This window comes from Rousettus aegyptiacus, unplaced genomic scaffold, assembly GCF_014176215.1.
Source record: "Rousettus aegyptiacus isolate mRouAeg1 unplaced genomic scaffold, mRouAeg1.p scaffold_m13_p_1, whole genome shotgun sequence".
In the NCBI taxonomy this organism is placed as follows: Eukaryota; Metazoa; Chordata; class Mammalia; order Chiroptera; family Pteropodidae; genus Rousettus; species Rousettus aegyptiacus.
The window spans coordinates 69,118,411-69,144,702 of record NW_023416284.1 but is presented as its reverse complement, the minus strand read 5'-3'; the positions used below and the strand labels follow the sequence as shown (position 1 = coordinate 69,144,702).

General features: G+C 34.4%; 1 protein-coding gene, 1 long non-coding RNA gene and 1 pseudogene across 4 annotated transcripts in view; 1 reads left to right on the top strand and 2 right to left on the bottom strand.

The window, feature by feature from the left end:
• CDKAL1 (CDK5 regulatory subunit associated protein 1 like 1) overlaps positions 1–26,292 on the top strand; it is a 626,461-nt gene that overhangs the window by 329,099 nt on the left and 271,070 nt on the right. The window lies entirely within an intron of this gene.
• On the bottom strand, positions 7,915–8,033 carry LOC118604658 (annotated as a pseudogene).
• LOC118609943 overlaps positions 22,200–26,292 on the bottom strand; it is a 102,654-nt gene continuing 98,561 nt past the window's right edge. The window contains exon 8 of the long non-coding RNA XR_004953514.1: positions 22,200–22,592. This is a non-coding gene — a long non-coding RNA (uncharacterized LOC118609943). The remainder of the gene's footprint in view (positions 22,593–26,292) is intronic.

The following is a 26,292-nucleotide window of genomic DNA, read 5'->3' as shown; positions in this document are numbered from 1 at the left end:
TCTAAGCTTAGATTACTCTACAAAAATTAATTCACTTATCTAAAGAGTGCTGAAGAGAGTTCCCCAATAAGAAAAAAAGGAAACTAGAGAAAAGATGAAAACAAAAATAAATAACACCTGTGAATGACAGGTGATGATTTTTTTTTTTTTAACTGTAGGGATAGATGAACCCACTCTTGAAATAGCTACCCTGATGCTTTAATATCCTTACAGTAAGTGTTTCTTGAGAATTATATTGGTAGCACCCAGCCTTCTTGTATTTCTGGAAGGTGCTTCATGCTACAGACTTATAATTATAGAGCTCTTCACTGGGCTGTTTTCCTTCTTTGTTCTGTTCACTTCACACTCACCTGACTCTTGAGATTTCTTTTAAAACCCTTTTACTAGCTTAACATTTTTTTGGAACAGTTTAAAGAAGAAATCATTTAAGGAAAATACCAAAGTTTCTATCCTTTTAAAGTGTGATGTGGAAAAATAGATCTGTTGATAATACATTTTATTAAATTTCCATAGAAACAGAAGATACTTACTACAGTTAACGTAAGATGCACTTTTAAGGTTTCATCAAGTGTTTAGCATTATGTATGGTACATTATAGAGTAGATATTGAATAACTGTGTAGTGAATAAAAGGAAAATAGGGAGAAATTTTAATTCCTAAATGGCAAACAAGTAGTCTTTATTTGGAACATCTATAAACCCTATTTTTAACATATCACTGCATTAAACAATATGGGATTCATTTCAAATGACGATGTAGCTGACAAAGAGCTATCTTAAACACACACACACACATACACACACACACATATGGATATATATATATATATCCACACATATGTATGCACATATGTGTGTGTGTGCGTGCATGTGTGTGTATGTATATATAAAAAACACACTGGAATTGAAGAAACATAATAATGAGCTTATGTAATATCTACTAAATTTGGATATGAAGTAGAAACAGCACATAAAATAAAAGATTAAAAAATATTTTACCTCATCTTAAAGTCTGTGATGTCTCTCCATTACCCATAGGTTGAAGATAAGCTCTTTAGCACGGCAGAGTCCTTAAGATGCTTCTTCCATCACATCCCTGTTCTCCCCTCCCTTTAGTACCCTGATGATGCCTCCTGTATAGCTTGTATTTTTTCTTTACCGTTTTATTCTCTTGAAATTTTTACTTTAACCTTTTCTCATTCTGTACTTACCACATGATTGCAGTTGTAATAACAAGTTCATCAGATACCCTAATATTGCTACGATGTGTGTTGACTGATATAATGCCTCTGTAGTGCCAAGTAAGAGATATTTTCCCTGGGTGTTTGCTTTCCTATTGATATCACTAAGGTAATAACCCTGCTATATTCTTCCGTAATGGTCTTTGACCTTATAGAAATTGGAGTGGCTTGTGAATTAGATTACTCTTGAAACTACATTGCTTAGTTTTGCTCTCTGATTTGTAGTAGCCCACAGCTAAGGTATTAATTCAGAGTGAACATGACACATGTGAATCCAACAAGGTGTAATGAGGCCACTGGCAGTGATACAATGGCTACTGCTAACTGGACTCCAGAAATCACTGGTAACATTTTTCAAGGCTGCATAATAATGATATCAGACAATTTATTGAGTGCTTAATATTTTCAAGAAACCACATTGATTGCTTACTCAATGTCTTTCCCTTCTTATACTTAACTATGTAGATATTATTATCCTTGTTTTTTTTTTTTTGATTGAGAAGCCAAGTCTTAAAAAGCTTTAATAATTGGCCAAATTGCATAACTAGTTAGCAACTGGTTTCTAATCTTGTCTGACTCTAGAATGCTTTCTACTATACTACATCTTCCATGAACCCTTCCCAGATGCTTCCTAGATTCTTTCCTTGGTTTTTCACTCTGTCCAAAGATATATCTGCTGCACTTATCTTGGTGAGCCACAGTTACTTGTTTTCATGTAAATCTAACAAAACTGTTGTCATCTTGAGGGAGAGAATGTCTTATCTTTGTATTTCGGTACCTGTAATAACGTGTACTTTATGTGTATATTGAATAATGTGATAGCTCTAAGTTTAGCTGTTCCTTGACTGCAGGTCAAATATACTGAAGTATCTCCATATCTGTGCTAAGCATCTAATTTGGGAAGAGTTAGTGAATGGTTGTCATATGTGTTTCTCACTTGCAAGTCACACTTCTGTGAAGATATACTAGATGGTGGGGGGAAATCTATCTAATGTATATATTTTATTGATTTGCTCTGCTAAAATATCTCAGGGAATAGGTAGTATTTTCTTTAGGATTACCTAGAACTCATGATTATTGAATTTGAAGAGTATCCAGGCTCTTAGCTTTTTTCTTCTCCTTTTCGCTTCTTAGCTTTCACTCTTTTTTATAATCTCCATCAGAGAAGTCAGTAGTGAGTGGTCAAGGAGCAGAAATTAAAATCAAGCTGTTTGTCTTGATTTTAGTTTTATGGGTTGGCTGGTAGAGAAAAGATAATAAAAAGCTGTTGACCAGTAAGGTATATAAGAATTAGCTGTGGATTTTGTTAAGCTATTCTGGCTCTCCCAGTGTTATGCATAATTTAAAATAACTGTTATCTCCCTTTAAGATTTCTGTACATCCTAAAATTTTGTTAGAATTTTAGTGTGCCATGTATAGCCTGGTCCAGAGAGGACAAATTAGTTAATATGGAATACAAGTGTCATTAAGGACTTTTCCTTCGTTATAAATATAGCAAATTGTTTATTTATATAAATTGATATTACTCTGTAAAATATTTCTGAGAAATATTGACACTAATATTCCCATTGATATTATCTTAGATTTTATTTAGCTTGAATTAAAATACAGTTTTTAAAAAAGATTTACATTTAATATTCATGTTATATATGTTATATTATGGAAGATTAATCATAAATAGTGATTTTTAAGTGTTCTATCTGCTTTTAGTTGAAAAATCTTATAGTCGCTAAAACAAATCAATTTCCCACTACCCTTGATTTTTGTATATTTACTTCTAGTTAAAGACTTTATATTCTAGCTTATGTATATATTTAGCAAAATTATTTTATCTGGTTAAAGACAGTAAATATCTGTCAAGGACTTTTGCTGCATGGTAATTTATGAACATTAAGAGTATGTTTGACTATGCAGACTTAAAAAATGCCTCTTAGTTTCAAAATAAGAACAAATTCAGTCCCTGCTGTGCTTATGTTTCATCAAAGTGAAATGGAATTTCCAAACTGGAGTCAGCAGTTCACATGGGGTCTTTAATTTTTTTTTCCTTAAGGCTTATACTTTTCAGCATAATAGAAAAATATGCAAATAGGTTTTATGTTGTTGTATACAAAATATTTCCCCCCTTTGTTGCATAGAAGGACATTGTAGATGATTTATCTTGAGCAAGGAAATGGAAAGTAAAAATCTTTTATTTCTGCTATCCAGATATAGCTTTGGGGACGTGTCAGTGTGTAGTTTGATCTGGCTGTTGGCACTCAGTTTCTTGCCGGTTATAATCATCAGCACTTTACTTCATTCTTAATCTGGCATTTGTGAATAAATTTCAAGAGGTCAGTGAAAACTCTGAACCTGGAAATTAAATTTGGTGCCTATTTGAAAAATTTGGGGGGAGAAAACCATCAAATAGTGAAAGGATTCATATCCATAATATAAAGTTTATCAGGCTTTACTGGGAGCCTAATTCAGAGAACTGGGACCAGCCCCGTGAAGGGAAGATAAGGATGGAGGGAATGTTCAATCCTATTTGTCCAGTGACTTGACTATTTTTGATAAAAGATGTGGTTAAAATACTGCTCCCCATAAGCACGATTGCAGGCTTCACCCCACTTTCCTACTGTGCAGCCTGTTCATTCCTGTGATCCTCACTTCTTCCCTTGTTCAGGTTGCAGCCCCTAGCTCCAGCACCTCTCAAGAAGCCTAAGATTTTCTTAAACTCAGCAGCTCCTCAGAAAAAATTAACATAGCTTATTGCTTATTACTGAGCAATATTCAGTCTGGGTGATTAAGCCTCATCATTACATGAGGCCAGAGGACCCAGAAAAGAAATGAATTCATAAATAGATAGACTTGGTCTCAACAAATTATTCTTTGTTGCTGCCCTCAAAGATATAGACTCGGTCTCGTTAGGAATCGTATTTTATTTTTATGGTCCCAGGTATGTTTTCAGGGAAAATCAACTATTTTGTGGATGAGTGTTTCTCATTGAAAATACTGGGTATTTCTGCCTTCCTAGGGAACACAATGGAAAATGCCTTGTTAAAAAATTTTATTTATATAGCCATCAATAATTTATTTTTTTAAAAATTTTAATTAAGTTTATTGTGGTAACATTAGTTAATACCATTATGTAATTTTTAGGTGTACATTATCATTTGACATCTGTACATTTTCTTGTGTGTTTACCACCCAAAGTCTAGTTGCCATCAATAATTTATACAGAGACCTTCCTGTGGGCTTTGCTGCTGTTCTCAGTTTCAATTTCTAAATTACCATACAGTGTGTGTGGGAGGCTAGACTCAGTGCAAGAATATAAACGGTCAAATCATATTTGGTTATCGTGAAATATTTTAACCTACTTTGTGGTAAATACTTTCTGAACTCATTTTTTTCTTTTGCCATTGGCCTAAGTTATTGAATATTGTTCATGAAATCCAGTGACACATGGATATTCATTCTCAAAAGAAACAATCATTTTTCTGAGAGCTAAAGAACATAAGGATAAAATCTGTATCAAGATGATGAGTGAAAAGGACTCTACAAATGCTTTATAAAGAAGCTGATGTCATAGTCGGATATCTGGAACTACATCTGTGTGTGTGTGTATGTGTATGTGTGTTAACAAAGCAGAATACACACATAATTCTAGAGTACTGGAGAAACCTGGATATTTTCATATTTCAATTGTGGCATACAAATATTCCTATTGCATTTTTTTAGTATTCTAGTATACATTTCTGTTTATAAAGGAGGGCATTAGATATGGTTTAATTTGCACATTAAAAGGCATTTCACATTGTCATTCCCCTGAATCCTTAATTTTTTTTACAGGAGTAGCTGAGAAAATTTCCATGTCACCTGTCAAAATTAGTATAGTTCAAACTCCACAGTACACCATCTGTGGGCTTTATCGTCCTCATTAATTTAGAAGTCAGTTCTGCTCAAGCCATTGAGAAAAGCTGCCTTTGACTTTCCTTCATAAGCAGAGGACGGCTAATGCATAAGCCAATCAAGATGGTTTCCTTTATGCTTTCCTTTTGATTCTAGGATCATTTCTGTATTGATTTCTTTGCTCTGATAGACTATGAAAGGTTACCTTAGGCACTTGCTAATTCAGCACTTGGTAAAATGAAATTCTCATATTTTATATCAGGTGGGTAATGGAATTTTCAGGTGATTCATGGTGTAGAACAGAAAGCTTGGTAATGAAGTTAATGGTTCATAGATTAGTTGAGGGAAATGCTGCATGGTTTTTAGAAAGTAAAGTACAGTTGCTTAGTTTGCTTCTATTTATTTCTAATCTACTAAATTGTTTGTTGTTTTAAGGTCCAATATGCTTTTCTTCTTTCTCCTACATCTTCCTTTGCCTACCACAAAAATAATCTACTTGAAAACATAAAGTCCAAAATTCGTGGACTCTCAAAATTTAAGTCCAAAATTCTTTCATGTCATTTAACAGTAAATAATTATTGCATCTGAAATTGGAAACATAAGGGTTTTTAAATTATCATTAAGAATTCCTTTATTTGCTTGTGTTGTAGCAGAACTATCAAACACATTATAATGGGCATGAATGGACTAGGTTTACTAAATTATTTTTAGCATCAGAGAATGCTGCATGTGGCCAGAGAAAATCAAACTATTTAGATTAATGTTGGAAGTTCTCCAGTTGTTCATTATTTAGGGGAAAACATACTCTTTCATAGCATGTATTTTTGTGTTTTTTAAAATCACTGTGAAAAGGTTGCTACATGTAAAGCATTGTTTGGTTAAACGAAATATTATGGATAGGTCTTTCTCTAATATTTGGCAACAAAAAATTAACTTTCTTAGTCACATGTTAAAATATATCTGAAAAGTAAGTTTCATATCAGCTTTTATTGTCAGTGTTATATGGAATATCAGCCTACATTCTAGTCATTTGAAATTTCAGACATTAATTTTCTAATTGATTGAATTCGCTATGATATTTTCAGCCTTTGCTGTTTTTGTCCTCAATTGATGTTATTTTTCTTTCTATTTTTTCACTTTTTGAAATATAAAATAATATATTTTTATTTTTTTCACACAGTTGACATTCAGTACTATTTTATATTAATTTCAGTTGTACAGCATAGTGGTTAGATATTTATATAATTCAAAAAGTGATCCCCCCTAAATAAGTCTAGAACTCACCCGTCACCATACATAGTTATTACAATATTATTGATTATATTTCATATGCTATATTTTACATTCCCATGACTATTTTGTAAATACCAACTTGTACTTCTTAAACTCTTCACGTTTTTCACCCAACCCCCACTCCTCATCTGTCAACCAATAGTTTTTTTCTCTGAATATTTGAGTCTGTTTCTATTTTGATCATTTGTTTTCTTCTTCAGGTTCCATATATAAGTGAAATCATGTGATATTTGTCTTTCTGCATCTGTCTTATTCCACTTAGCATAATATCCTCTAGGTCCATTTATATTGTTGTAAATGGTAAGATTTTCTTTTTTATGGCTATGCACTGTTCCATTTTAAATATGTAACATTTCTTTATCCAGTTGTTGCTTCCATATCTTGGCTATTGAAAATAATGCTGAAATGGACATAAGAGTGCATATATCTTTTCAAATTAGTGTTCTCTCTTTTTTTAGACAAATACTCAGAAGTGGAATTGCTGGGTCATAAGGTAATTCTGTTTTGAATTTTTTGAGGAACCTCGAAGCTGTTTTCCATAGTGGCTGCACCCATTTGTAGTCCTACCAACAGTGCACTAGGGTTCCCTTTTCTCCACATCCTCACATACTTCTTGTTTGTTGATAGATTGATAATAGCCATCCTGATAGGTGTGATACGATGATACCTTATTGTGGGTTTTAGTTCCATTTCTCTAACAATTATTGACGTTGAGCATCTTTTCATGTCTCTTGGCCATCTGTGTGTCTGCTTTGGAGAAATATCTATTTAGGTCCTCTGCTTATTTTTTAATTGGATTTTTTTTATGTTAAATTATGTGAGTTCTATATAAATTTTGGAAAGTAACCCCTTGTTAGAGATCATGGCCAAATATCTTCTCTCATTTAGTAGGTTGTCTTTTTGTTTTGTTTATGGTTTCCTTTGCTGTGAACAAATTTTTTAGTTTGTAGTACTGTTTATTTGTTCTCTTGTTTTCCTTGCTCAAGGAGATATAACAGAAAAAATATTACTAAAAGCAATGTCAGAAAGTTTATAACCTATGTGTTCTTCTAGCATTTTTGTGGTTTCGGGACTCACGTATAAGTCTTTCATCCATTTTGAGTTTATTTTCGATATGATGTAAGAAAATGGTTTCATTTCATTTCTTTTTTCCGTGCATCTGTCTAGTTTAACCGGTACCACTTACCAAATAGACAGTCTTTACCCCTTGTATATTTGTGCCTCTTTTGTAATAGATTAATAGACCATCTAGGGATGGGTTTATTTCTGGGCTCTCTGTTGTTTTCCATTAATCTATGTGTCTGTTTTTATGCCAGTACCATGTTGTTTTGGTCACTAGTATGGTACCTCCAGCTTTGTTCTTTCTCAAAATTGCCGTGGCTATTTGGGATCTTTTATGATTCCATATACATTTTTGGATTGTTTGTTCCAGTTCTATGAAAAATGCTATTGTTTTGTTGTTGTTGTTGTTGTTGTTGTTGTTGCTGTTTTTATGCCTACAGCACCTGGTATTCCTAGGTTGTCTCCTAGCTAAGTATTAGCCAGGCCTGTCCCTGGTTAGCTTCCGAGATCAGACGAGATCGGGCACGTTCAGGGTGACATGGCCGTAGACGCTATTGGTTTTTTGACAGAGATTGCATTGAATCTGTAGATTGCTTTGGGCATTATAGACATTTAAATAGTGTTAATTCTTTTTATTCAAGAGCATGGTATATGCTTGCATTTATTTGTATCTTTTTCACTTTCTTCAATGGCACAGTTTTCCGAATAATGTCTTTTACCCCCTTGGTTAAATTTATTTCTAGGTATTTTTCTTTTTTCATGTAATTGTAAATGAGATTGTTTTTTTTTAAATTTCTCTTTCTTATAATTCATTATTATTGTATAAAAGTGCAACTGATTTTTTAATATTAATTTTGTATCCTACTACTTTACCAAATTTATCAGTTCTAATTGTTTTTCGATGGTTACTATGTAGTATCATGTCATCTTAAAATAATGACAGTTTTCCTTCTTCCTTTCCCATTCAGATGCCTTTTACTTTTTTTTGTTTGCTTACTGTGACTAGGACTTGCAGTACTATGTTGAATAAAAGTGATGAAAATGGGCATCCTTGTCTTGTTTCTGACCTTAAGGAAAACACTTTAGCTTATCCCCATTGAGTATGATGTTAGCTATGGGTTTGTCATATATGGCCTTTATGATGTTGTGATATGTTTCTTTCCCACCCACTTTGCTAAGAGTATTTGTCATACACAGATGCTGGATTTTTTCAAATTTTTTCCTGCATCTATCGATATATTCATATGATTTTTACTTTTTATTTTGTTTACATGGTGTGCCATGTCAATCAATTTGTGGCTATTGAACCAACTTTGCATCCCTGGAATAAATCCCACATGATCATGGTGTGTGATCTTTTTAATGTCTTGCTTGATTCAGTTTGCTCATATTTTGCTGAGGATTTTTACATTCATGTTCATCAGAGATGTTGTTCTATAACATTTTTTTCTCATGTCTTTGTCTGGTATTGGAATCAGGGTAATGGTGGCCTCAGAAATGAGCTTGGGAACCTTCCTTCCTCTTGAAATTTTTGGAATAGTTTTGAGAAGGGTGGATGTTCATTCTTCTTTGAATGTTTTGTAAAATTCACCCATGATGCCATTTCATCCAGGACTTTTGTTTTGGGGGAATTTTTTGATTATAGATTTGATTTTGATGGTAGTAATTGGTCTGCTCAGATTTTTTGTTTGTCTTAATTAAGTCTTAGAAGATTTTATGTTTCTTGGAGTTTTTCCATTTCTTCTAGATCATCCAATTTATTGGCATATAACTGTTCATTGCATATTTTTATAATCCTTTGTGTATCCGTGGTGTCAGTTGTCATTTCTCTTTCATTTCTGATTTTATTTATTTGTGTCCTCTCTTTTTTTCTTGATGAATCTGGTTAAAAGGTTATCAATTTTGTTTATCTTTTCAAAGAACCATCTCTTTGTTTCAGTGATCTTTTTTTTTCTGTATTCTCTTTCAGAAACTATTTTATTTATTTCTGCTCTGATCTTTATTATTTCTTTCTTTCTGCTCACTTTGGGCTTTGTTTATTGTTTTTTTTTTTTTTATCCTTCCTTTAGATAAGATCAGATTGTTTATATGAGATTTTACTTGTTTCTTGAGCTATGTCTGTATTGCTATGAATTTCCCTCTTTGGACTGCTTTCTCTGTATCTCGTAGATTTTGAGTCTGTGTGTGTGTGTGTGTGTGTGTGTGTGTGTGTGTGTGTGTGTTTTATTTGTCTTAGGGTATATTTTGATTTCTTAATCTTGTTGTTAATCCTTTCATCATTTAGTATTATGTTGCTTAGTCTCCATGTGTTTGTGTGTTTTTCATTTTTTCTCACAATTGATTTCTAGTTTCAAAACATTGTGGTTGGAGGAGACGCTTAATATAATTTGTCTTTTTAAATTTATTGAGACTTATTTTGTGGCCTAACATGTGGTCTATCCTGGAAAATGTTTCATGTGCACTTGAGAACCACTTATATTCTGCTGCTTCAGTGTGGAATGCTTTAAAAAAATATCAACTAAATCCATATAATCTAATGTGTCATTTAAACCCCTTTTTCCTTGTCAGTTTATCCATGGATGTCAAAGGGGTGGTAATGTCCCCTACTGTGACTATATAACTATGGGTCTTTCCCTTTATATCCATCAATATTTGCTTTATATAATTAGGTGTTCCTTTGTCGGATACATAAATATTAACCAGGGTTTTTTTATCCGTTTGTTGAATTGATACCTTTATCATTATGATATGCCCTCTTTGTCTCTTATTATAGCCTTTATTTTAAAGTCTGTTTTGGCTGATAAAAATATTGCTACCCCAGCCTTTTGGTTATTGCTGTTACTTCCATTTGGATGAAACATATTTTTCAATCCCTTTACTTTCAATCTATATGTGTCTTTTGATCTGAAGTAGGTCTCTTGTAAACAGCGTTTGTTCGGGTCTTGTTTTCTTACCATTCAGCCACTCTGTGTCTTTTTATTGGAGCATTTAATCCATTACACTTAATGTCATTAGTAATGGATGCCTAGTCATTGCCATTTTATTATTCATATTTACGTTCTTTTTCCCCCTCTTCTTCTTAAAGAAGTCCCTTTAACATTCCTAGTAATACTGGTTTGATGGTGAAAAGCTCCTGTAGTCTTTTCTTGTCTGGGAAGTTCTTTATTTCTCTTTCACTTTTAAATTATAGCCTCAATAGGTAAAACAATCTTAATTGTAGGTTCTTATTTTCCATCACATTGAAAATTTCATGCCAATACCTTCTAACCTGAAAAGTTTCTGTTGAGAAATCAGCTGCCTTATGGGAACTCCTTTATAGGTAACAGCCTTTGTCTTTCCACTTTTAAGATTTTCTCTTTTTCTTTAACCTTTGACATTTTAAATATGATGTGACTTGGTGTATTCCTGTTAGATTCATCTTGTTTGGGATGCTTTGCCTTCTTCACTTATATGTCTACATCCTTTGCTATATTAGAGAAGTTTTCAGTCATTATTTTTTCAAATAATTTCTCATTCCCTTGCTCTTTCTCTTCTCCTTTTGGCACCCTTATGATATGATTTTATACATGATGTCCCAGAGGTCCCTTAAAATATCCTCATTTTTTTTTTAATTATTTTTTTTTTTTTTTTTTTTTTTTTTTTTTTGCTGTTCTGATTGGGTATGTTTCTACTACATTGTTTTTCAAATTGCTGATTAGAGTCTCTGTTTTATCTAATCTACTGTTGATTCCTTCTAGTGGAGTTTTCATTTCAGTTATTGTATTCTTCTTTTCTGACTGGTTCTTTTTTATGGTTCCGATGTCCTTTTTTATGCTTACTATCTCTTTTTTGAAGTTTTCACTGAATTAATCCATTCTTCTCCTTAATTCTCTGAGCATCCTTATTATCAGTGTTTTGAACTCTGGATCTGGTAGATTGCTTGCCTTTATTTTATTTAGTTCTTTTTTTTGGAGATTTCTCCTGTTCTTTAATTTGGGACACATTTTCTTGTCTCCTCATTTTACCTACCTCTCTGTGTATACTTCTATGTACTATATAGATCTGCTACATCCCCCAGTCTTGGTAGGGTGACTTTATGAAATAGGTGACCTATGGGTTCCAGTCTCGTGGTCTCCATGGTCACCTGAGCTGGGTGCTCCAGGAGTGTCCCTCATGTGGCTTGTGTTAGTCCTCCTGTTTTAGTTGAGCCTTGATTGCTGTTGGCAAGTCAGTGAGTGGGTTTGACCCTTATGCTGACTCACTCTGAGGAATGACCATGACCACAGTGCACGAGATGGTGTGCAGGGGCTGATCCAATAAAGTGAGACTCACCTTAGCGGGCTCTTGTGCCTGATAAGACCACCCTTGGGTTGGGCTGCTCTTGGAGCTAATTGGGTTGTGTTCAGTTGTGTTTTGAAGCTGGCGGCCAGGTATGTTTGTTCTGAGGCCTCTTGGAAGGGGCTCCAGTGCAGTCCAAGGTCAGCCACTGCCTGTGACTGGCCCAGGGCTATGTGGGAAAAGCTACAAATCAACCCTTGGTTGGTGTGTGTCATGAAGGTAGGTGGGAGAGGCCATGCTGCAAACTGAGGCCAGCCGTCACCAGTACTAGGCCTGGCATGGCTCAGCAAAGGTCATAGGGCACCCCAAAATCTGCTGTTGCCTGCCACTGTCCTGTAAGTCTCAGCTACTATCTGGCAGTGTGCATTGTGGGTACAGCAGGGTCTCAGACAGTCACCAGGGTGGGGCAAGCTGTGTTTACTGGGTTAATGCAGATCTTGGTTTTTCATTAGTGCCAAGCCTGAGGCTACTCAGCAAAAGGTACAGCTGTCACCTGCCTAGCACCTTTGGACCTTTGAGAGTTTTTAAGAAAGACTCCAGCAGGACCTGAGGCCAGCTGCTGCCATTAAGACAGTCTCTAGTGGGGCACGAGTTGGTAGGGTCAGGTTCTTGGAATCATCAGGGTGGGTTTAGTGGTATTCACCAGGTTAATGCTGATTCACATTGGTCATTTGTGGGAGGAGGTCTCAACACAGGGACACTGGTGGCTGTCCTTCCAACCCTCGCTCAGGAGCCATACAACTGAGTTTCTCCCTGTATGTCACTGGCTTCCCTGAGCTGCTGTGTCTCCACTGGATCTCAGAGTAAGTGCTAGTGAACGAGTGAGTCTGTGTGCATGCCTTTTAAAATAATTCCTGATTTTCCAGCAACCTTTCATTTCACCTAGACAGATGGAATCCTGGCTAATTTTCCCAGCTAGGTGTTGTGGGGACTCTTCTTCCTAGCTCTTGTATTTTGAGCTGGGGATCCTGGCTTGGACCCCTTGATCTTCAGAGGGAACCTCTGCAGCTTAGATATCCTTTCCTATTTTCAACCACTGCACATGGGTTTGGGTCCAACCCATTTTGTGTCTGCACCCATCCTACAGGTTAGTTTACTCGGCTTCTTTATTATATCTTTAATTCTTAGTCTTAACACTTCTGTTCAGCTAGTCTTCCAGTGGTTCTCCAGTTTGATTATTTTATAATGTAGTTGTAATTTTGGTGTCTTCAGAGGAGGTGAGCACTGTGTTTACCTGCTCTGCTGTCTATCCTGGAACTTTATTGAGGATCCATTATACATGACAAGGTGCTTCTCTCTTGCTGCTGTTAGGATTCTCTTTTTGTCTTTTAGTATTTGATTGTGAGATGTCTAGGTGTAAAGCTCTTTGAGTTTATTCTCTCCGGAGTCCATAGGGCTTCTAGGATGTGTGTACATCAGTGTTTTTCTTAAATTTATAAGTTTAGGCTATTATTTCTTCAAATATTCTTTCTGCCTTTTTCTTTCTTCTTGTAGAATGCACGTTATGTGTATGTTGGTATGCTTGATGTGTCCCATAGATTTCTGAAACAGTTAGTTTTTATCCATTCTTTTTGCTTTCTAAGACTGTGTAACTGCAATTGGCCTGTTTTCAAGTTTGCTTATTCTTTCTTCTGCCCGCCCAGATTTCCTGCTGAGCCCCTCTAGTTAATTTTTTATTTCAGTTTTTGTATTTTTCATACCAGAATTCCTATCTTATTTTTTAACATCATTTCTATCTCATTATTGATATTCTTTATTTGATGAAACACCATTTTCATGTTTTCCTTTAGTTTTTTTTTTTAAACATGACTTTCTTTACTTCTTTGAACACATTTAAAATGATAACTTAAATTTGTTGTATTGTAAGTCCAATATTTGGACTTTTGCCAGGACAGTTTCTCTTGGCTGCTTTTTGACATGTGTTTTACATATTTTATAATTCCTTGTCAAAAACTAGGCATTCAAATATACATTTAAATATAATGTGGCAGCTCTGAAAATCAGATAGTTCTCACTCCCCATGGTTTTGTTGTTGTTGTTGTTTAATTAGTGACTTTGAAAATTCAGTGAGTTTGTACTCTTAGTTATGTGTTGCTAGTGAAGTCTACTCCGTTAGCTCAGTGGTCAGCTAATGATGGTACAGAGATTTCCTTAAATGCCTGGAACCAATAAATCTCTCGGTCTTTGCAGATTGGAGCATTTCTTCAATGTGCAGTCACATTGCTTACAGTTCCATCCTTAACTTCATTTCCTGCTTCTGTAAAACCTTAGGTTTAGCCAGACATGAGAGCTGAGGGCCTTCTCAGGTCTTTACTAATAAGCATGTGCACAACCTGGACGTGCATACAGTGCTGTGTATGCATGCGATCTTCTAGATTCCCAGGAATATGTCAGTGTCTTTTAAAGCCCTCTCTGGACATCACATTTCCTAGCTTTTCCTTTTAAATTTTTTGGTTTGCTTATTGTTTGCCCTAACTGTTATTCATAGCCTCAGGCAGCCATGATGTTAAACAATTATAGCTGATTATTTTTGACAAATGCCCCTTGGAAAAAAGGCTGTTCTCACTGGGTGAGTGCCAGGTCAAGTTAAATAAGCAATCACTGTGAGTGAAGTCTTCCATGGAACCAGTAGAAAGGTCAGATAATGACAATTTTCTGGGAATGGGACTTTGAAGGCGCTCCAACCCTGTTCTGCCCCCTCCAGTGTCCACCAGGCTACTGATTTTCACCATAATTGAAGGCTGTTGGTTTTCAAGGCTACCAACAGAAGTGAGGTGTGGGAGGTTACAAAAGGACTGGTTTAAAATGCCACATAGCTCACTGTTCTTAGATTTCTTCCTTTTTCTTGAATAAATGCTCCCCAGATTGCTGCAAGCCTTCAATTAATATCCATAGTTCTGAAAAAAGTTGATTCTGACCATTTTTGTCACTGTTCTCATTCCTTTTATGGAGGCAAGGACTTTCAGAAATCTTTATTCTACAATTCTTGCTGATATTAGTAAATATTATTTATCGTTCAGGCCATTAGTATATGTGGTTGAGTCTGTTTTCTTGCTAAATTTTTGTGTTCCGTGTCAAAGGTGCCATCAATTACTTATGGCTGTCTGCTTTCACAAAACTTTTGAGGAAGATCTCATGTCATTAGTAGATTATGGACAGCAAAAAGTCTTTCTTAGTTGAGTCTCTCAGTGGCCTGTAACAAACATCACTCTCACAGAAAGCAGAGATATTTACAGACTAAAATGTATGCCTCATTAGATGCTCATAGCTCTGGGCACCATATAGAAGGTAATGTGGCATACATAGACTAAACCTCCGTTCTGATAATTAGTTGCTTTTCTCTCTTTTTTTTTTTTTTGACTGATTCTTTTATTAAAAAACATATCAAATATTATTTTATTATTTCTATTATAATAGATAATTCAAGTTCCACAATCACTGTCTTTTATATTGAAGCTGCTATTGGTCTCAATTTGTAAAAATGCTTTGTTTTCTTGATAGATGATGTCCCCGTCATTATGCTGTGTTCTGTCACCTAGTTTTGCAGAAAGCTTTGCACGTCAATAGATTAGGCATTTGTTTATCATGAGATAGATGTTTCTTGTTGATGCTGCTTTACTAAACTAAAAAGACATCAAAGTTGCAATTAATAGCTATCTACTCTCTAATTTACAGTAAACTACTAGAAAATATTGATAATTCAAGAGTATTTGATTCCAGGACTAAAGAGTCATTTCAGAATGTTCAGTACATTGTTTTACTGTCACGCAAATAAATACAGATTTTAAAGTACGTCAGTTTCATTACCAGCATTTGTGTTAAAATATCTTTTTGGTGTTTTTGTTTTCCATCAGCTGAATGGGTCATGATTGTATTGAAGTATTCATAGAAGTAGAAAACCTGAGTCTGAATCAGTTTTGTTGTTAATTTGCTAAATTTGTTGAATCTTGATTACTCGACTCACATTTGAGTCTTTCTGAAAACAGAACCACATTTTGAAGAGATTGAGCTGAATGAGATAGAATTAAAATTTCCATTTGATCTTTAATTCTGAGCCTTCTAAAATCTTTTCAAACTCATTTTACTTGATGTGACTTAGAACTTGAGAGAAAAAAGTAGCTTTAAAAAAATTGATATGCCATTTCATTATCTGGTATTTGGTGTAAAATCATCATTTCAACACTCGCTTTGACAGTTGTATCTTATTTATATAACCGTGTGTCAGAGAGGCCTGGAATAGAAAGGCATTCTGTTTCTGTAGAGAACATGAGGAATCACTTGCTTAACTTGCATCCTCTACCCAGCACCTGAGAAAGAAACATTTCTTTTGTATAGGATGACCCTCCACAGTTGCAAACACTTTTCATGTTACAAATAATATAGTATAAAAAAATGAAATTTACAGAAAACCATATCACAGAGATTTCTCTGTTGTTCAAGGAATGATTGTTCTGCAGACAGAGTCTTCTTTTTTCCCACCTACGGTTCTGGAAAGGAACTGGAGGTCATATTGGTGGCTGGCTCCCTGAGGCCTCAGACACACCCCTTAGCCTTCACTGCTGATCACACCCGGCTTGGTGCACTCTCTGTGCTCTTATGGCACCTTTATAAGTCTCCCTGTCACCTACTCTTCTTTTGTATACTCTCAGTTTTTATCAGTGGAAACCTATTAGTTTCTTATGTCTCTCCTTTACAAAGTCCTTACTGTTTCTGGGAAGAGGTTTTCAGAAGATGCGGGATAAACAATAATGTATTTCTGTTCTGCTTGCTTTACCATCAGCCTGGCCTGCCTTCTCCTCTCTTCATTTCCTCACTTTCAGATGCATTTTTTTTTTTTTTTGCTTGAAACATGGGTTACCAATGAGTTCATACATGGATCTCAGTGTGGTACATCTTATGGGCCTTTTTTCTCTTGTCCTATGCAAACATTCTTGATTTTAGAACTCAAAGAGCATCCATGAAAACAAAACTGAGTGTTGCCAATTGTCTGATGTCAGGGCCATTCTTCACTAGTCCCAGTTGTGATGATGCTTTGTGTGAGGCACTGGACAGATTTTCACATTTCTCTGGGTTTTGATGTTTTCAGTTATCAACTGGGGCATAATAGCAGTTACCCTGTACAAAGAATAATGTATCAACAATGCTTTATAAGTTAGTATAAATTTAAGATTTTGTTCTAGCCTAGAATAGAGTAATGTTGGTAGAACAATGAATTTATATATGTAGAATGCTTAGAATAGTACCTGACATGGAGAAGGTGCTCAGTAGCTATTAGCCATTATTATAATTGTTATATAAGAATTTGAGGATTTTACTTTAAAATAGTGCATCAGATCTGAAAGTACACAATTTGTTATCTCTTTTCCTATCTGAAGGTATCTTTCAGATCAGAGGTTTCCAATTTTTAAGTATTTGCTTATCAGAAATCTCATGATTGGTAGAGCAAGCTGAAGTCTAGAGTCCTCATATGGAAGGAGAAAGCTCTCTAGTGAGGAAGTGAAACAGCTCTCAGGGTGGAGGTGAGACTTTCCAAGGCTATAGGAGGAGGAATGGTGCATAGGTAATTAGTCACTGAGCAGAGATATAGGTATGCCAGTCTTCACCTGGGTCTCTGTTTTAGTGCTGCCTTCTTTTGCCCAGTAAAATGTCAGTGAGAGTCGTCCATGTTGTGTGTATTGGGAATTCATTTATTTTCTGTTGTTGTGACGTGTTCCATTATTTGAATATACCACAGTTTGTTTAGCCATTCTCCTATTAAACGTTAAGGTGATTCCCAAATTTCAGTTATTCTGAATAAAGCTCATGTGAACATTATCATATGCTTCCTTTGGTGGACATATGCACTAATTTTTCTGGGACATATACCTAGGAGTGAAATTGCTGGGTCATAGGGTAGGCATATGTTTGGCTTTAATAAAATTGCCAGCCGTGTACCAGAGTTGCCACTATTTTCTTAAATAGACTCTTGAATGGAAAGTAGTAAAGATGCTTCAACAGATGACCCAGTATAATATTCCCCCCCTCCCCAAAGGAAAGTGTTTAGGATTAGTAGTGAGTCAGGTTTTTATTCAAGAGAATGAAAAAATTCAGAATATAGAGATTTTATTTATCTTAGATATATTTATACAATGACAGATTGAATAATTGAACCAAATATGCCCCTAGAATACATTCTGGCATAAATTAATTAAATCTATAACAAAAAAATTTGTTATAAAACCTTACCGTAAAGTATAGCTCTTTCTATGGAAGGTGAACACGCAGTGTAAATATATATATGCCTTTCTGTTAAAGTGTACAGCTGAAACTTATTAGATTTCATTAACCGGTCACCGTAAAAATTAATTAATTAAAAAATACAACTCTGTGACTTATATTTAAGAGGGCACTGTTCTGAAAATAGGAAGACCTTGGTTCTAACCATAATTCTAATGCTACATAGCTGTATGACCTTAGGTAAGTCATGTAACCCTTTTAAATCTTTATGTCTTTGTCTGGAACGTAGTAGTGATGGGAGGGGGTTTTGATCAAGATTGATCTAGTTTTTTCTCATTCTATGATTTTCAGTGTCACTTTAATTAATATGTCTTATGTCTCTATATACCTAATAAATTAATAATCTAATAATGTAATTTCTGCTAATTAAAGGAAGAAAAAAACAAGTAGTTACAGACTCAAAGACATGAAAGTGAGTCTAAAATTTTAGACTGCAGAGACAATATAAGGTTTACTAAACCAAAAATGTATGTTCTTTAAAAATACTAAAAACTTTACTGGCAACTACTTTGGTTTTGTAATGTATCACAGATGTAGCTATTCTACTACTACGTAATCAAAATCCTAAGGGACATTTCACGTATAATGTTGCAAAGGCTCAACTTTGGACTGGGTTTTGTAAAGTCAGCTTGAAACAGATTCAACTAGTCTGTGGCTCTTCAGATCCTACACTGATTCAGAGTTTCACATGTGGCTAGTGTTTTTCCTACAGTTATTAGTAGGTACCACAGTGTAGGGAAAAGGGCAATCATCTGTTTCTGTTATGATTAAAGGTAGAAGTTTCCTTTCACAGTCTTGCCACTTCAAAATTTGATTCCTTTATTACATCCATATGAGACTAAAGGAGGCCTTACATTGTAATTTTTCTTACCTCAGAATATTATAATTTTATCTAGTAATGAAAAATACTTTGCAAAAATATAAACAGATAACAGATGTTAATAGTTTTATTACTGTTGCACATTTTAATGTTCAGTAAAAAAATAAAATGAATTTAATCATTTTATTGGTTGTTGTTTTACAGCCATAAATAAGTAAATATCCTAAAATAGTAAAAATTCAATGAACATGGATTTTTTTTAGAAACTCTATTTCAGGCAGGAAAATTAAGATAAGTTTGGGGACTAGCACAGTGCTTGAGCAACATCCTCCACTCTTAAACTGATTTGCTTTGTTATATGACCTCCTTGTCGCTTGTTTATCCTTAAAAGGGTTTTAATTTTAGGCTCCTCTAATTTGGTAATACTCATAATTAGTCTTTCATATCTACAAATAACGACAAATTATATTGGTTAGCTGTTTCTTAAAAATTCCCTATATAAAAAGTAAGATGTCCATCAGTGGATGAATGAATAAAGAAGATGTGGTTTATGCATTCAAAGGAATATCCTTTAGCTTTAAAAAAGAAGGAAATCCTGCCATTTATGGCAGTCTGGGTGGACCTTGAGGGCATTATGCTAAGTGAAAACAAATACTGTGTGATCTCATTTATATGTGGAATTAAAAAAACAAGATAAAAAAGCTTATAGATACAGAGAACAGATTGGTGGTTGCCAGAGCTGGGGATTTGAGGGTGGCAAAATGGGTGAGGATGCAAGCTTCTAGTTATAAAATGAGTAAGTCCTGGGGATGTCATGTACAGCATGGAGACTGTAGTTAACAATACTGTGCTATATATTAGAAAGTTGCTAAGAGAGTAGATCTTAAGAGTCTTCATCACAAGAGAAGTAAATTTGTAACTGTATGGTGAGAGATGTTAACTAGACATATTGATCAAGTTGCAGTATATTGAAATTCAAGTTACATTGTACACCTGAAACTAGTATAATATTACAATTTTATAGTATCTCAATTTTAGTATAATATCTCAATTAAAAAATGACTGAAAATTGGATTGTGATGATGACTATAGAAGTGTACGACTTTACAAAAAATTATCAAACTGTACACTTAAAACAACAAATAAGAGTACAATCTTCAATCTTAAAATACAGAAATTTAGGTATAAGCTATCTAAAGTCGAAGTTTATCTAAAAGCACATACGAGGTCATCAAAAACGCCAAAATGAGAATTGTGAATACTGAGTCTGTAGTTTGTCTCACCTAAACACACTGGCTCCTGGTAAAATTAGCTGCCTTTCAACTCAATTCAGGAAAAAGATACCAAATATATTTTATGTACAATGTGATAGGGGAAGGGTGGGTAGTGTTAATTAAACTGTAGAATGTGGTAATTGCCCAGTAGAGGTACAAAGCTCAAAGCTCTCTAAATGAGGATTGGAAAGAAATTATTCTTTGTATAAATTGGGAAACAGGAGGAATTGATGATTGAAGTATAGATTGGATGGGTTTTAGTAGGCAGGGGTACCATAGAGGTGGGGAATTGCATGCAAAGCTGAGGGTGACATTTGAACAAATGTGAAAAGTCTAGAGCATGGCTGGGCAAATAATAGGTCTCTTTTAAGTGGAAATATGTTTCCTTGGAGTTGATTTATGTGAGAAGAAAGGACAAAAGCCATCATGGGAGATGAGGAACCTGAGTTCTAGAGGAAAGAATGACAGACTCAGGTGTTACGACTTTGTGTTGCAGAGTAATATTGAAACTATTGGTTGGTTTTACCTCATAATTGTTTTTGTTTGTTTGTTTGTTTTTAAATCATGTGCCACCTCATATATTTTTTGGATAGACATTGAGATTTTTTTTCATGATACTTTAAACAGTTGCAAAAGATGCAGTCTCTGGAATATTTTAAATATGGAATTATAAAATAAAATTGTTACATCACTCTTTCAAATGTATTCAATGAAATATAAAAATGGGAAACTTTACAGTGTATTTTTTTCCTTCTTGGAATTTGAATTTTCTTTCTACTTCTTCCACAGTCGTCTGTCTAATATAATATATTTTTAGGCTTTAACATATTCTTTTGATTGCTCTGCTGTCCTTCACTCTATCAAAATGTGTATAAATTAAAACATTATTGTGACCACAAGCCTCTAAGTATTTTTTTAAAAAAACACTGTATTGAATTACTAAATCATTACTTATATTATCAAGCATAAATGTAAAATTATTATAAATGAAGTCTTTGATGAAATGGATGGTGAGGCTGGCAGGCATAGGAATGTTGCTTTGAAAAAGGCAGCTTCATTCTAAACCTTTCCTGACTTGAAGGTGTTCAACAAAAGTGAGAGGGAGGTGTGAAAAGGAGACGCAGCATGAAGCCTTTACCACAGACAAATCAGCTTTAGGAAATAGTGAAAATGGAAATTGAAGACCTGGAAATAGATTAATTTTTAAAGGACCATTGCCTGCTAGTTTGTTTTCCTCTAAGAATAGTCTATACCCATTTGAAGACACATACGTACACTGTGGTTGCTGAGAAAGAATCAGGTGACCTAGACAGTACAAAGTTATGCTCAGAAGGTAGAGAGGCAAAATATCAGACTCTGAGGGTTGAGTAGTATAAGAAACCCATAGCAACTAATAGAATATGGTGGATGAAGGTGAGAAATTTAGAGATTTTGAAACTGTAACTGAGCAGGAAAAGGTTGCAATGCTTTGGCAAGGACATACTGAGTTCATTTTTGTATATATTGAGATATAATTGACATAACATTATGTTAGTTTCAAGTGTACAACATAATTCTATATTTGTGTATATATGCAAAATGATTACCACAATAAGTCTAGTTGATATCCCTGACCATACATAGTTGCAAATTTTTTGTGTGTGATGAGAACTTTTTGTATCTATTCTTTTGGCAACTTTTAAAATGCAGTCCTTTTACTAACTATTCTCCATGCTGTACGTTACATTTCTAGGACATATTCATTCCATAACTGGAAGTTTGATCACCATCACCCATTTAGCCTGCTCCCCAACCTCCTGTCTCTGGCAACCACTAATGTGTTCTCTGTATCTATGAGCTCTAGCTTGCTTGCACACTTTCTCTCTTTCTCCCTTCTCCCTCTCCTACATATAATTAAGATCATACAATGTTTGTCTTTTTTCTTTTTACTTATTTCACATAGCATAATGCCCTCAAGGTCTATATAGGTTGTCACAAATGGCAGGAGTACCCTTTTTTTATGGCTAAATAATATTCATATGTACCACATTTGCGTATCCATTTATTCATACTGAGTTTGATTTTAAACTTCATATAATCAGCAATCATGGAAAGTCATTCAATAGTTTATTAAGGGAAAAACAATTAACCAGATAGGAATATCTCATTTGTTTTTCATCTTTTACAAGTAGTTCTAATAGGTAATCTTTAAACTTCTGAAAGTTTGGATTTTCATTTCACTCAGCTGAAGACATTTCAGAATATAAATTTTACTCAAGGCGACTTCTGTACTTAGGATAAATTTCTTCATTTGGATTGTATTCTCTCACTTCTTGATACCATTTCTTCAGGGACACCCTTTTCAGAATAGCATCCAGTTTTTTTTCCCAGGCATCCTCCATGAACTATGCCCATTGGGTAATTCCATGGAGAAACTAGAATCCTGTGAGAATGGGCCAAAAGAAATGATTCACACATTATATATAGAAACCGTTCGTGATTATCATCACCTTCCATTGTGCTTCACTTCAGCATATTACACATTTTGTTCAACTCATTTTTGACACAGTTCTTTCATTTCCTATTTGTCATATACTTGATCTCTAGGTAATTTTGAAATATTAAAAAAGACAGTACTTTAGAAATCATTTTTCTTGAGAGAAAGAAATTCTTAGCATCTAATATTATACAGTATATTTTCTTAATCATTGTTATTTAGACCCATGCCTATCGACAAGTAAACATAATGTATTAATAATATATAACACATCTGATCATTGGAAAGATGAACTTCAAAGTCTAGTTAACTATCTTTATTTTTTTTAAATGTTTTAATCCCATAAAAATGGCCAAATTTAAGATCTGAAAATACTTTTATGTAAAATGATTGCTTCTATTATCATTAGACAGAACTGTGCAAGAAAAGGAGCATCATATTTTTATATTTGTAGAGGCCATATACTTGGACAGAAGGAAGAAAGTAAAAATAGTCATTTTCCTCTCTAGTTTGAAGACATCTATTTTAATCGCGTAGAATTTTAACTTCCATTTGACTAAAAAAAATAACAGAACATTTCAAAGGAGCGCAAGTCTTAAAAGGTAAATTCGGCTCATCAGATAGAGGTTTTCTTGATCTTTCTTAACATGCTAGGCAAGCTATCTAACCCTATAGCTTTGGAGCCACAGTGCTTAAAAAAGCAGCATGTTCTAACCCCAGAAAATACTCTGACAAGGTGTTCTTAGACAAGCCGGCCTACCATGTAGTAACTGCAAGTGCTTTCTTTTCAGTTCCAATTAAAAAACTGACATGTGAAGCCAGTCTTACCAAGTGAAAACAATTAAAGTAGAATAAGGAGGCAATATGTCCCTCTTTGTTGCCTTATAAAAATTGTATGCCCATTTATTACTTTGAACTCAAATTCCATATTGTTCATTAGCAAAAGACTGCAAAGATCCATTTATTTATTATCTAATTTCAAGTAATGTAATAAGAGCCATTTAATTCATGCATTTGGAGACATTTGAACAAAAAAACACAATTCTAATAAATTTGACATACGGAGAATATTGCAAACTAGCCAAACTTAAATTGTGTTTGATATATATAATTTTTATGTTTTGTTTTGGAAAGACTATTTTCCATTGCTTCTTTCCAGCCCTGGTCCCAGACACGATTTGATTGTTAACATTTTCATGTGAATTAGTTTGTGCTGTTCCTGAGGAAAGACTTTAGGTTTCAAGAGGATCATAGATTTATCCACAGGCATAATGCTTTTGTTTGACACATTGATGGAGAAGTGTATAGGGGAGGGAAAAAAAATCTCCTCTACCTTTCTTTGGTTCTTCGGGTGGGGTTCTGTAAGTTAGACTAGCCAAAGATAGATTAGCAAGAGAAAAACAGAACTTTATTAACATGTGCCTCACACATGTATACATGGAAGCACACAATGATCAGTAACCAAAAGTGGCGGTTTAAACTTAGGTTTATATACCCTCAGATGCTGAACCAAAAGAAGAGGTGTCAGGGTCAGGGAGACAAGTTATAGGTAAGTGACCAGGAAAAGTATGGTAAACAAGGATTGTTTAACAAGGTTTGTTGTGCAGATTTAAGTCTTGACTTAACCATTGATAAGAATTGTTAAAGTCTTCCGCTTCCTAAGATGGAATTCCCATATTTCCATTTTTCCCCAAATTTCCACTTTAAATAGAAATTTTCTTTACAGAAGGAAAACAAAGGCCCTGTTTTTAGAGCTTTTTCTGGGTCTGCTTATTCTCAATGGCCTTTAGCTCAAAATAATTCATAGGCTAAAGAGACATATTTTGGGTTGGCATATTCTGGTACTCTTCAAGAGGTTAGGGTGACTATTTTTATATTCCAGCTCCACCATTGTGTTTTGGGCAAGGTAGTTAACTTCTCTGAGTCTTAGACTGAGTAAAACTACTTCCTGGAATTGTTCAGAAATTCAAGTGAGATAACGGATGTGACTCAGCACACTGTGTAGCACATAAGGATGCTAACTGCTATTATTATTATTATTATTATTATTATTACTACTACTACTACTACTACTACTACTACTACTACTACTACTGTTACTACTACTATAATACCACTAGTGGTATTGTGATTTGGACAGAGCTAGGAACTCTCTTTGTTCCTCTAATAATCATTCCAATTAAATGAGTGTTTATGGTCCATGTTTTTAAGATCGATGTCTTAAAGGACTTTTAAGAATTCCCTTACCTTACAATAAATTTGGGAATGGGGAAAGAATTTCTCATCCTTATTTTTCCCTTTTAATTTAATTCTCATTTTTATGTTCATTTTGAACAAAGAGATTTCTTTCATGTCTATTTTTTTCACTCTCATCAAGCTCCAGGGACAACATTGCTCTAATGGTAATAACTTCTACAGGAGTGATTCTAAGATGTTTTGATGATTCTTGTATCTGATTCTCCTTTGTTTGTTGTTTTCATATTCAGATTTCTTTCCCCTGTTATGCTAATGTGGCAGCATTATGAGCCCCCATGAGAGTTAGTGCCTGGGTGGTTTGGGACCTGCTGAGAAGAAAGGTTTTCTTTCATTTTTTAAGAAATTCAGCTCACATCAAATGATGTATTGTCAAGAAATATTATTAGCTTAATATTTTTGTCTTTGAAAATCATTTCACTTTTTCTAAACTCACTAGATAGTATCAGATATGACTTTATAATTTAATTGTTTTGAGTATCATAAGAGTAATAAATTTTTCTTTTGACAGTGATTGTTTTAACTCAGATTAGTTTTTCTCACTTTATTTTTGTTTTCCAAAATCTCAAAAATAAAATTTATTTCTTATACAATACAGAAAAACATTCATTTTTTTAGAAGAACAGTGCTTTCATGTTATTTTATGTATGCAAAATATATATCCTTTTTCTAAAAGTATGTGACAAACTCAGTCTTATAAGATTTATAGGCCCAACTCTTCAAATGAGCAATTCTCTCATTCAAATGATTTCAGCAAAGAATGTTATATTTAGGATTGTGGGAAAAGGAAAAAATCCCCCCTTCCCTCCTCTAGTTCTTTTTAGCTCATTGAAAAAATCAGATCAACACAAGACAGATTGACAAGAAAAAGTCAAATTTAATTTAATGCGCAAGGGAACCTCATGCATACACGAGAGAGTCAGAGACCTTGGCATACTTAAGAGGTTCCAAGACAAAAAGAGAAAATTAGATATATATGACATTCTGAACTAAGGATGGGTAAAGCACCTTGGGGCTTCAGAGGATTATTGCAGGAGGATAAGAAGAGCAGATGTTCACTAATTAGAAGTTTGCCCTGCCATATAGATAAGTCAAAAAGGTTATCTCTGATAATCTCTTATTATGGGCAAGGCCCTTAATTCAAATTTGTCTAGGTAGTCAAGGGCAGAGACAGAAATTTCTCTTGAGCCCTCAGGGTCTTGGTTGCCTTTGGCTCAACATAATCCATTTACCACAGAGGCTCATCTTGGGGTGACTCGTTCTGAACCCCTGTAGTATATTTGATAAAAGAGTAAATAGAGGATTTTTAAGTGATCCCCAAGTGTACTTCTTATTTTTCCCAAATGTACATTTAAAGATATAATTGATATTATTAGGCTAAATAGGGCAGAAT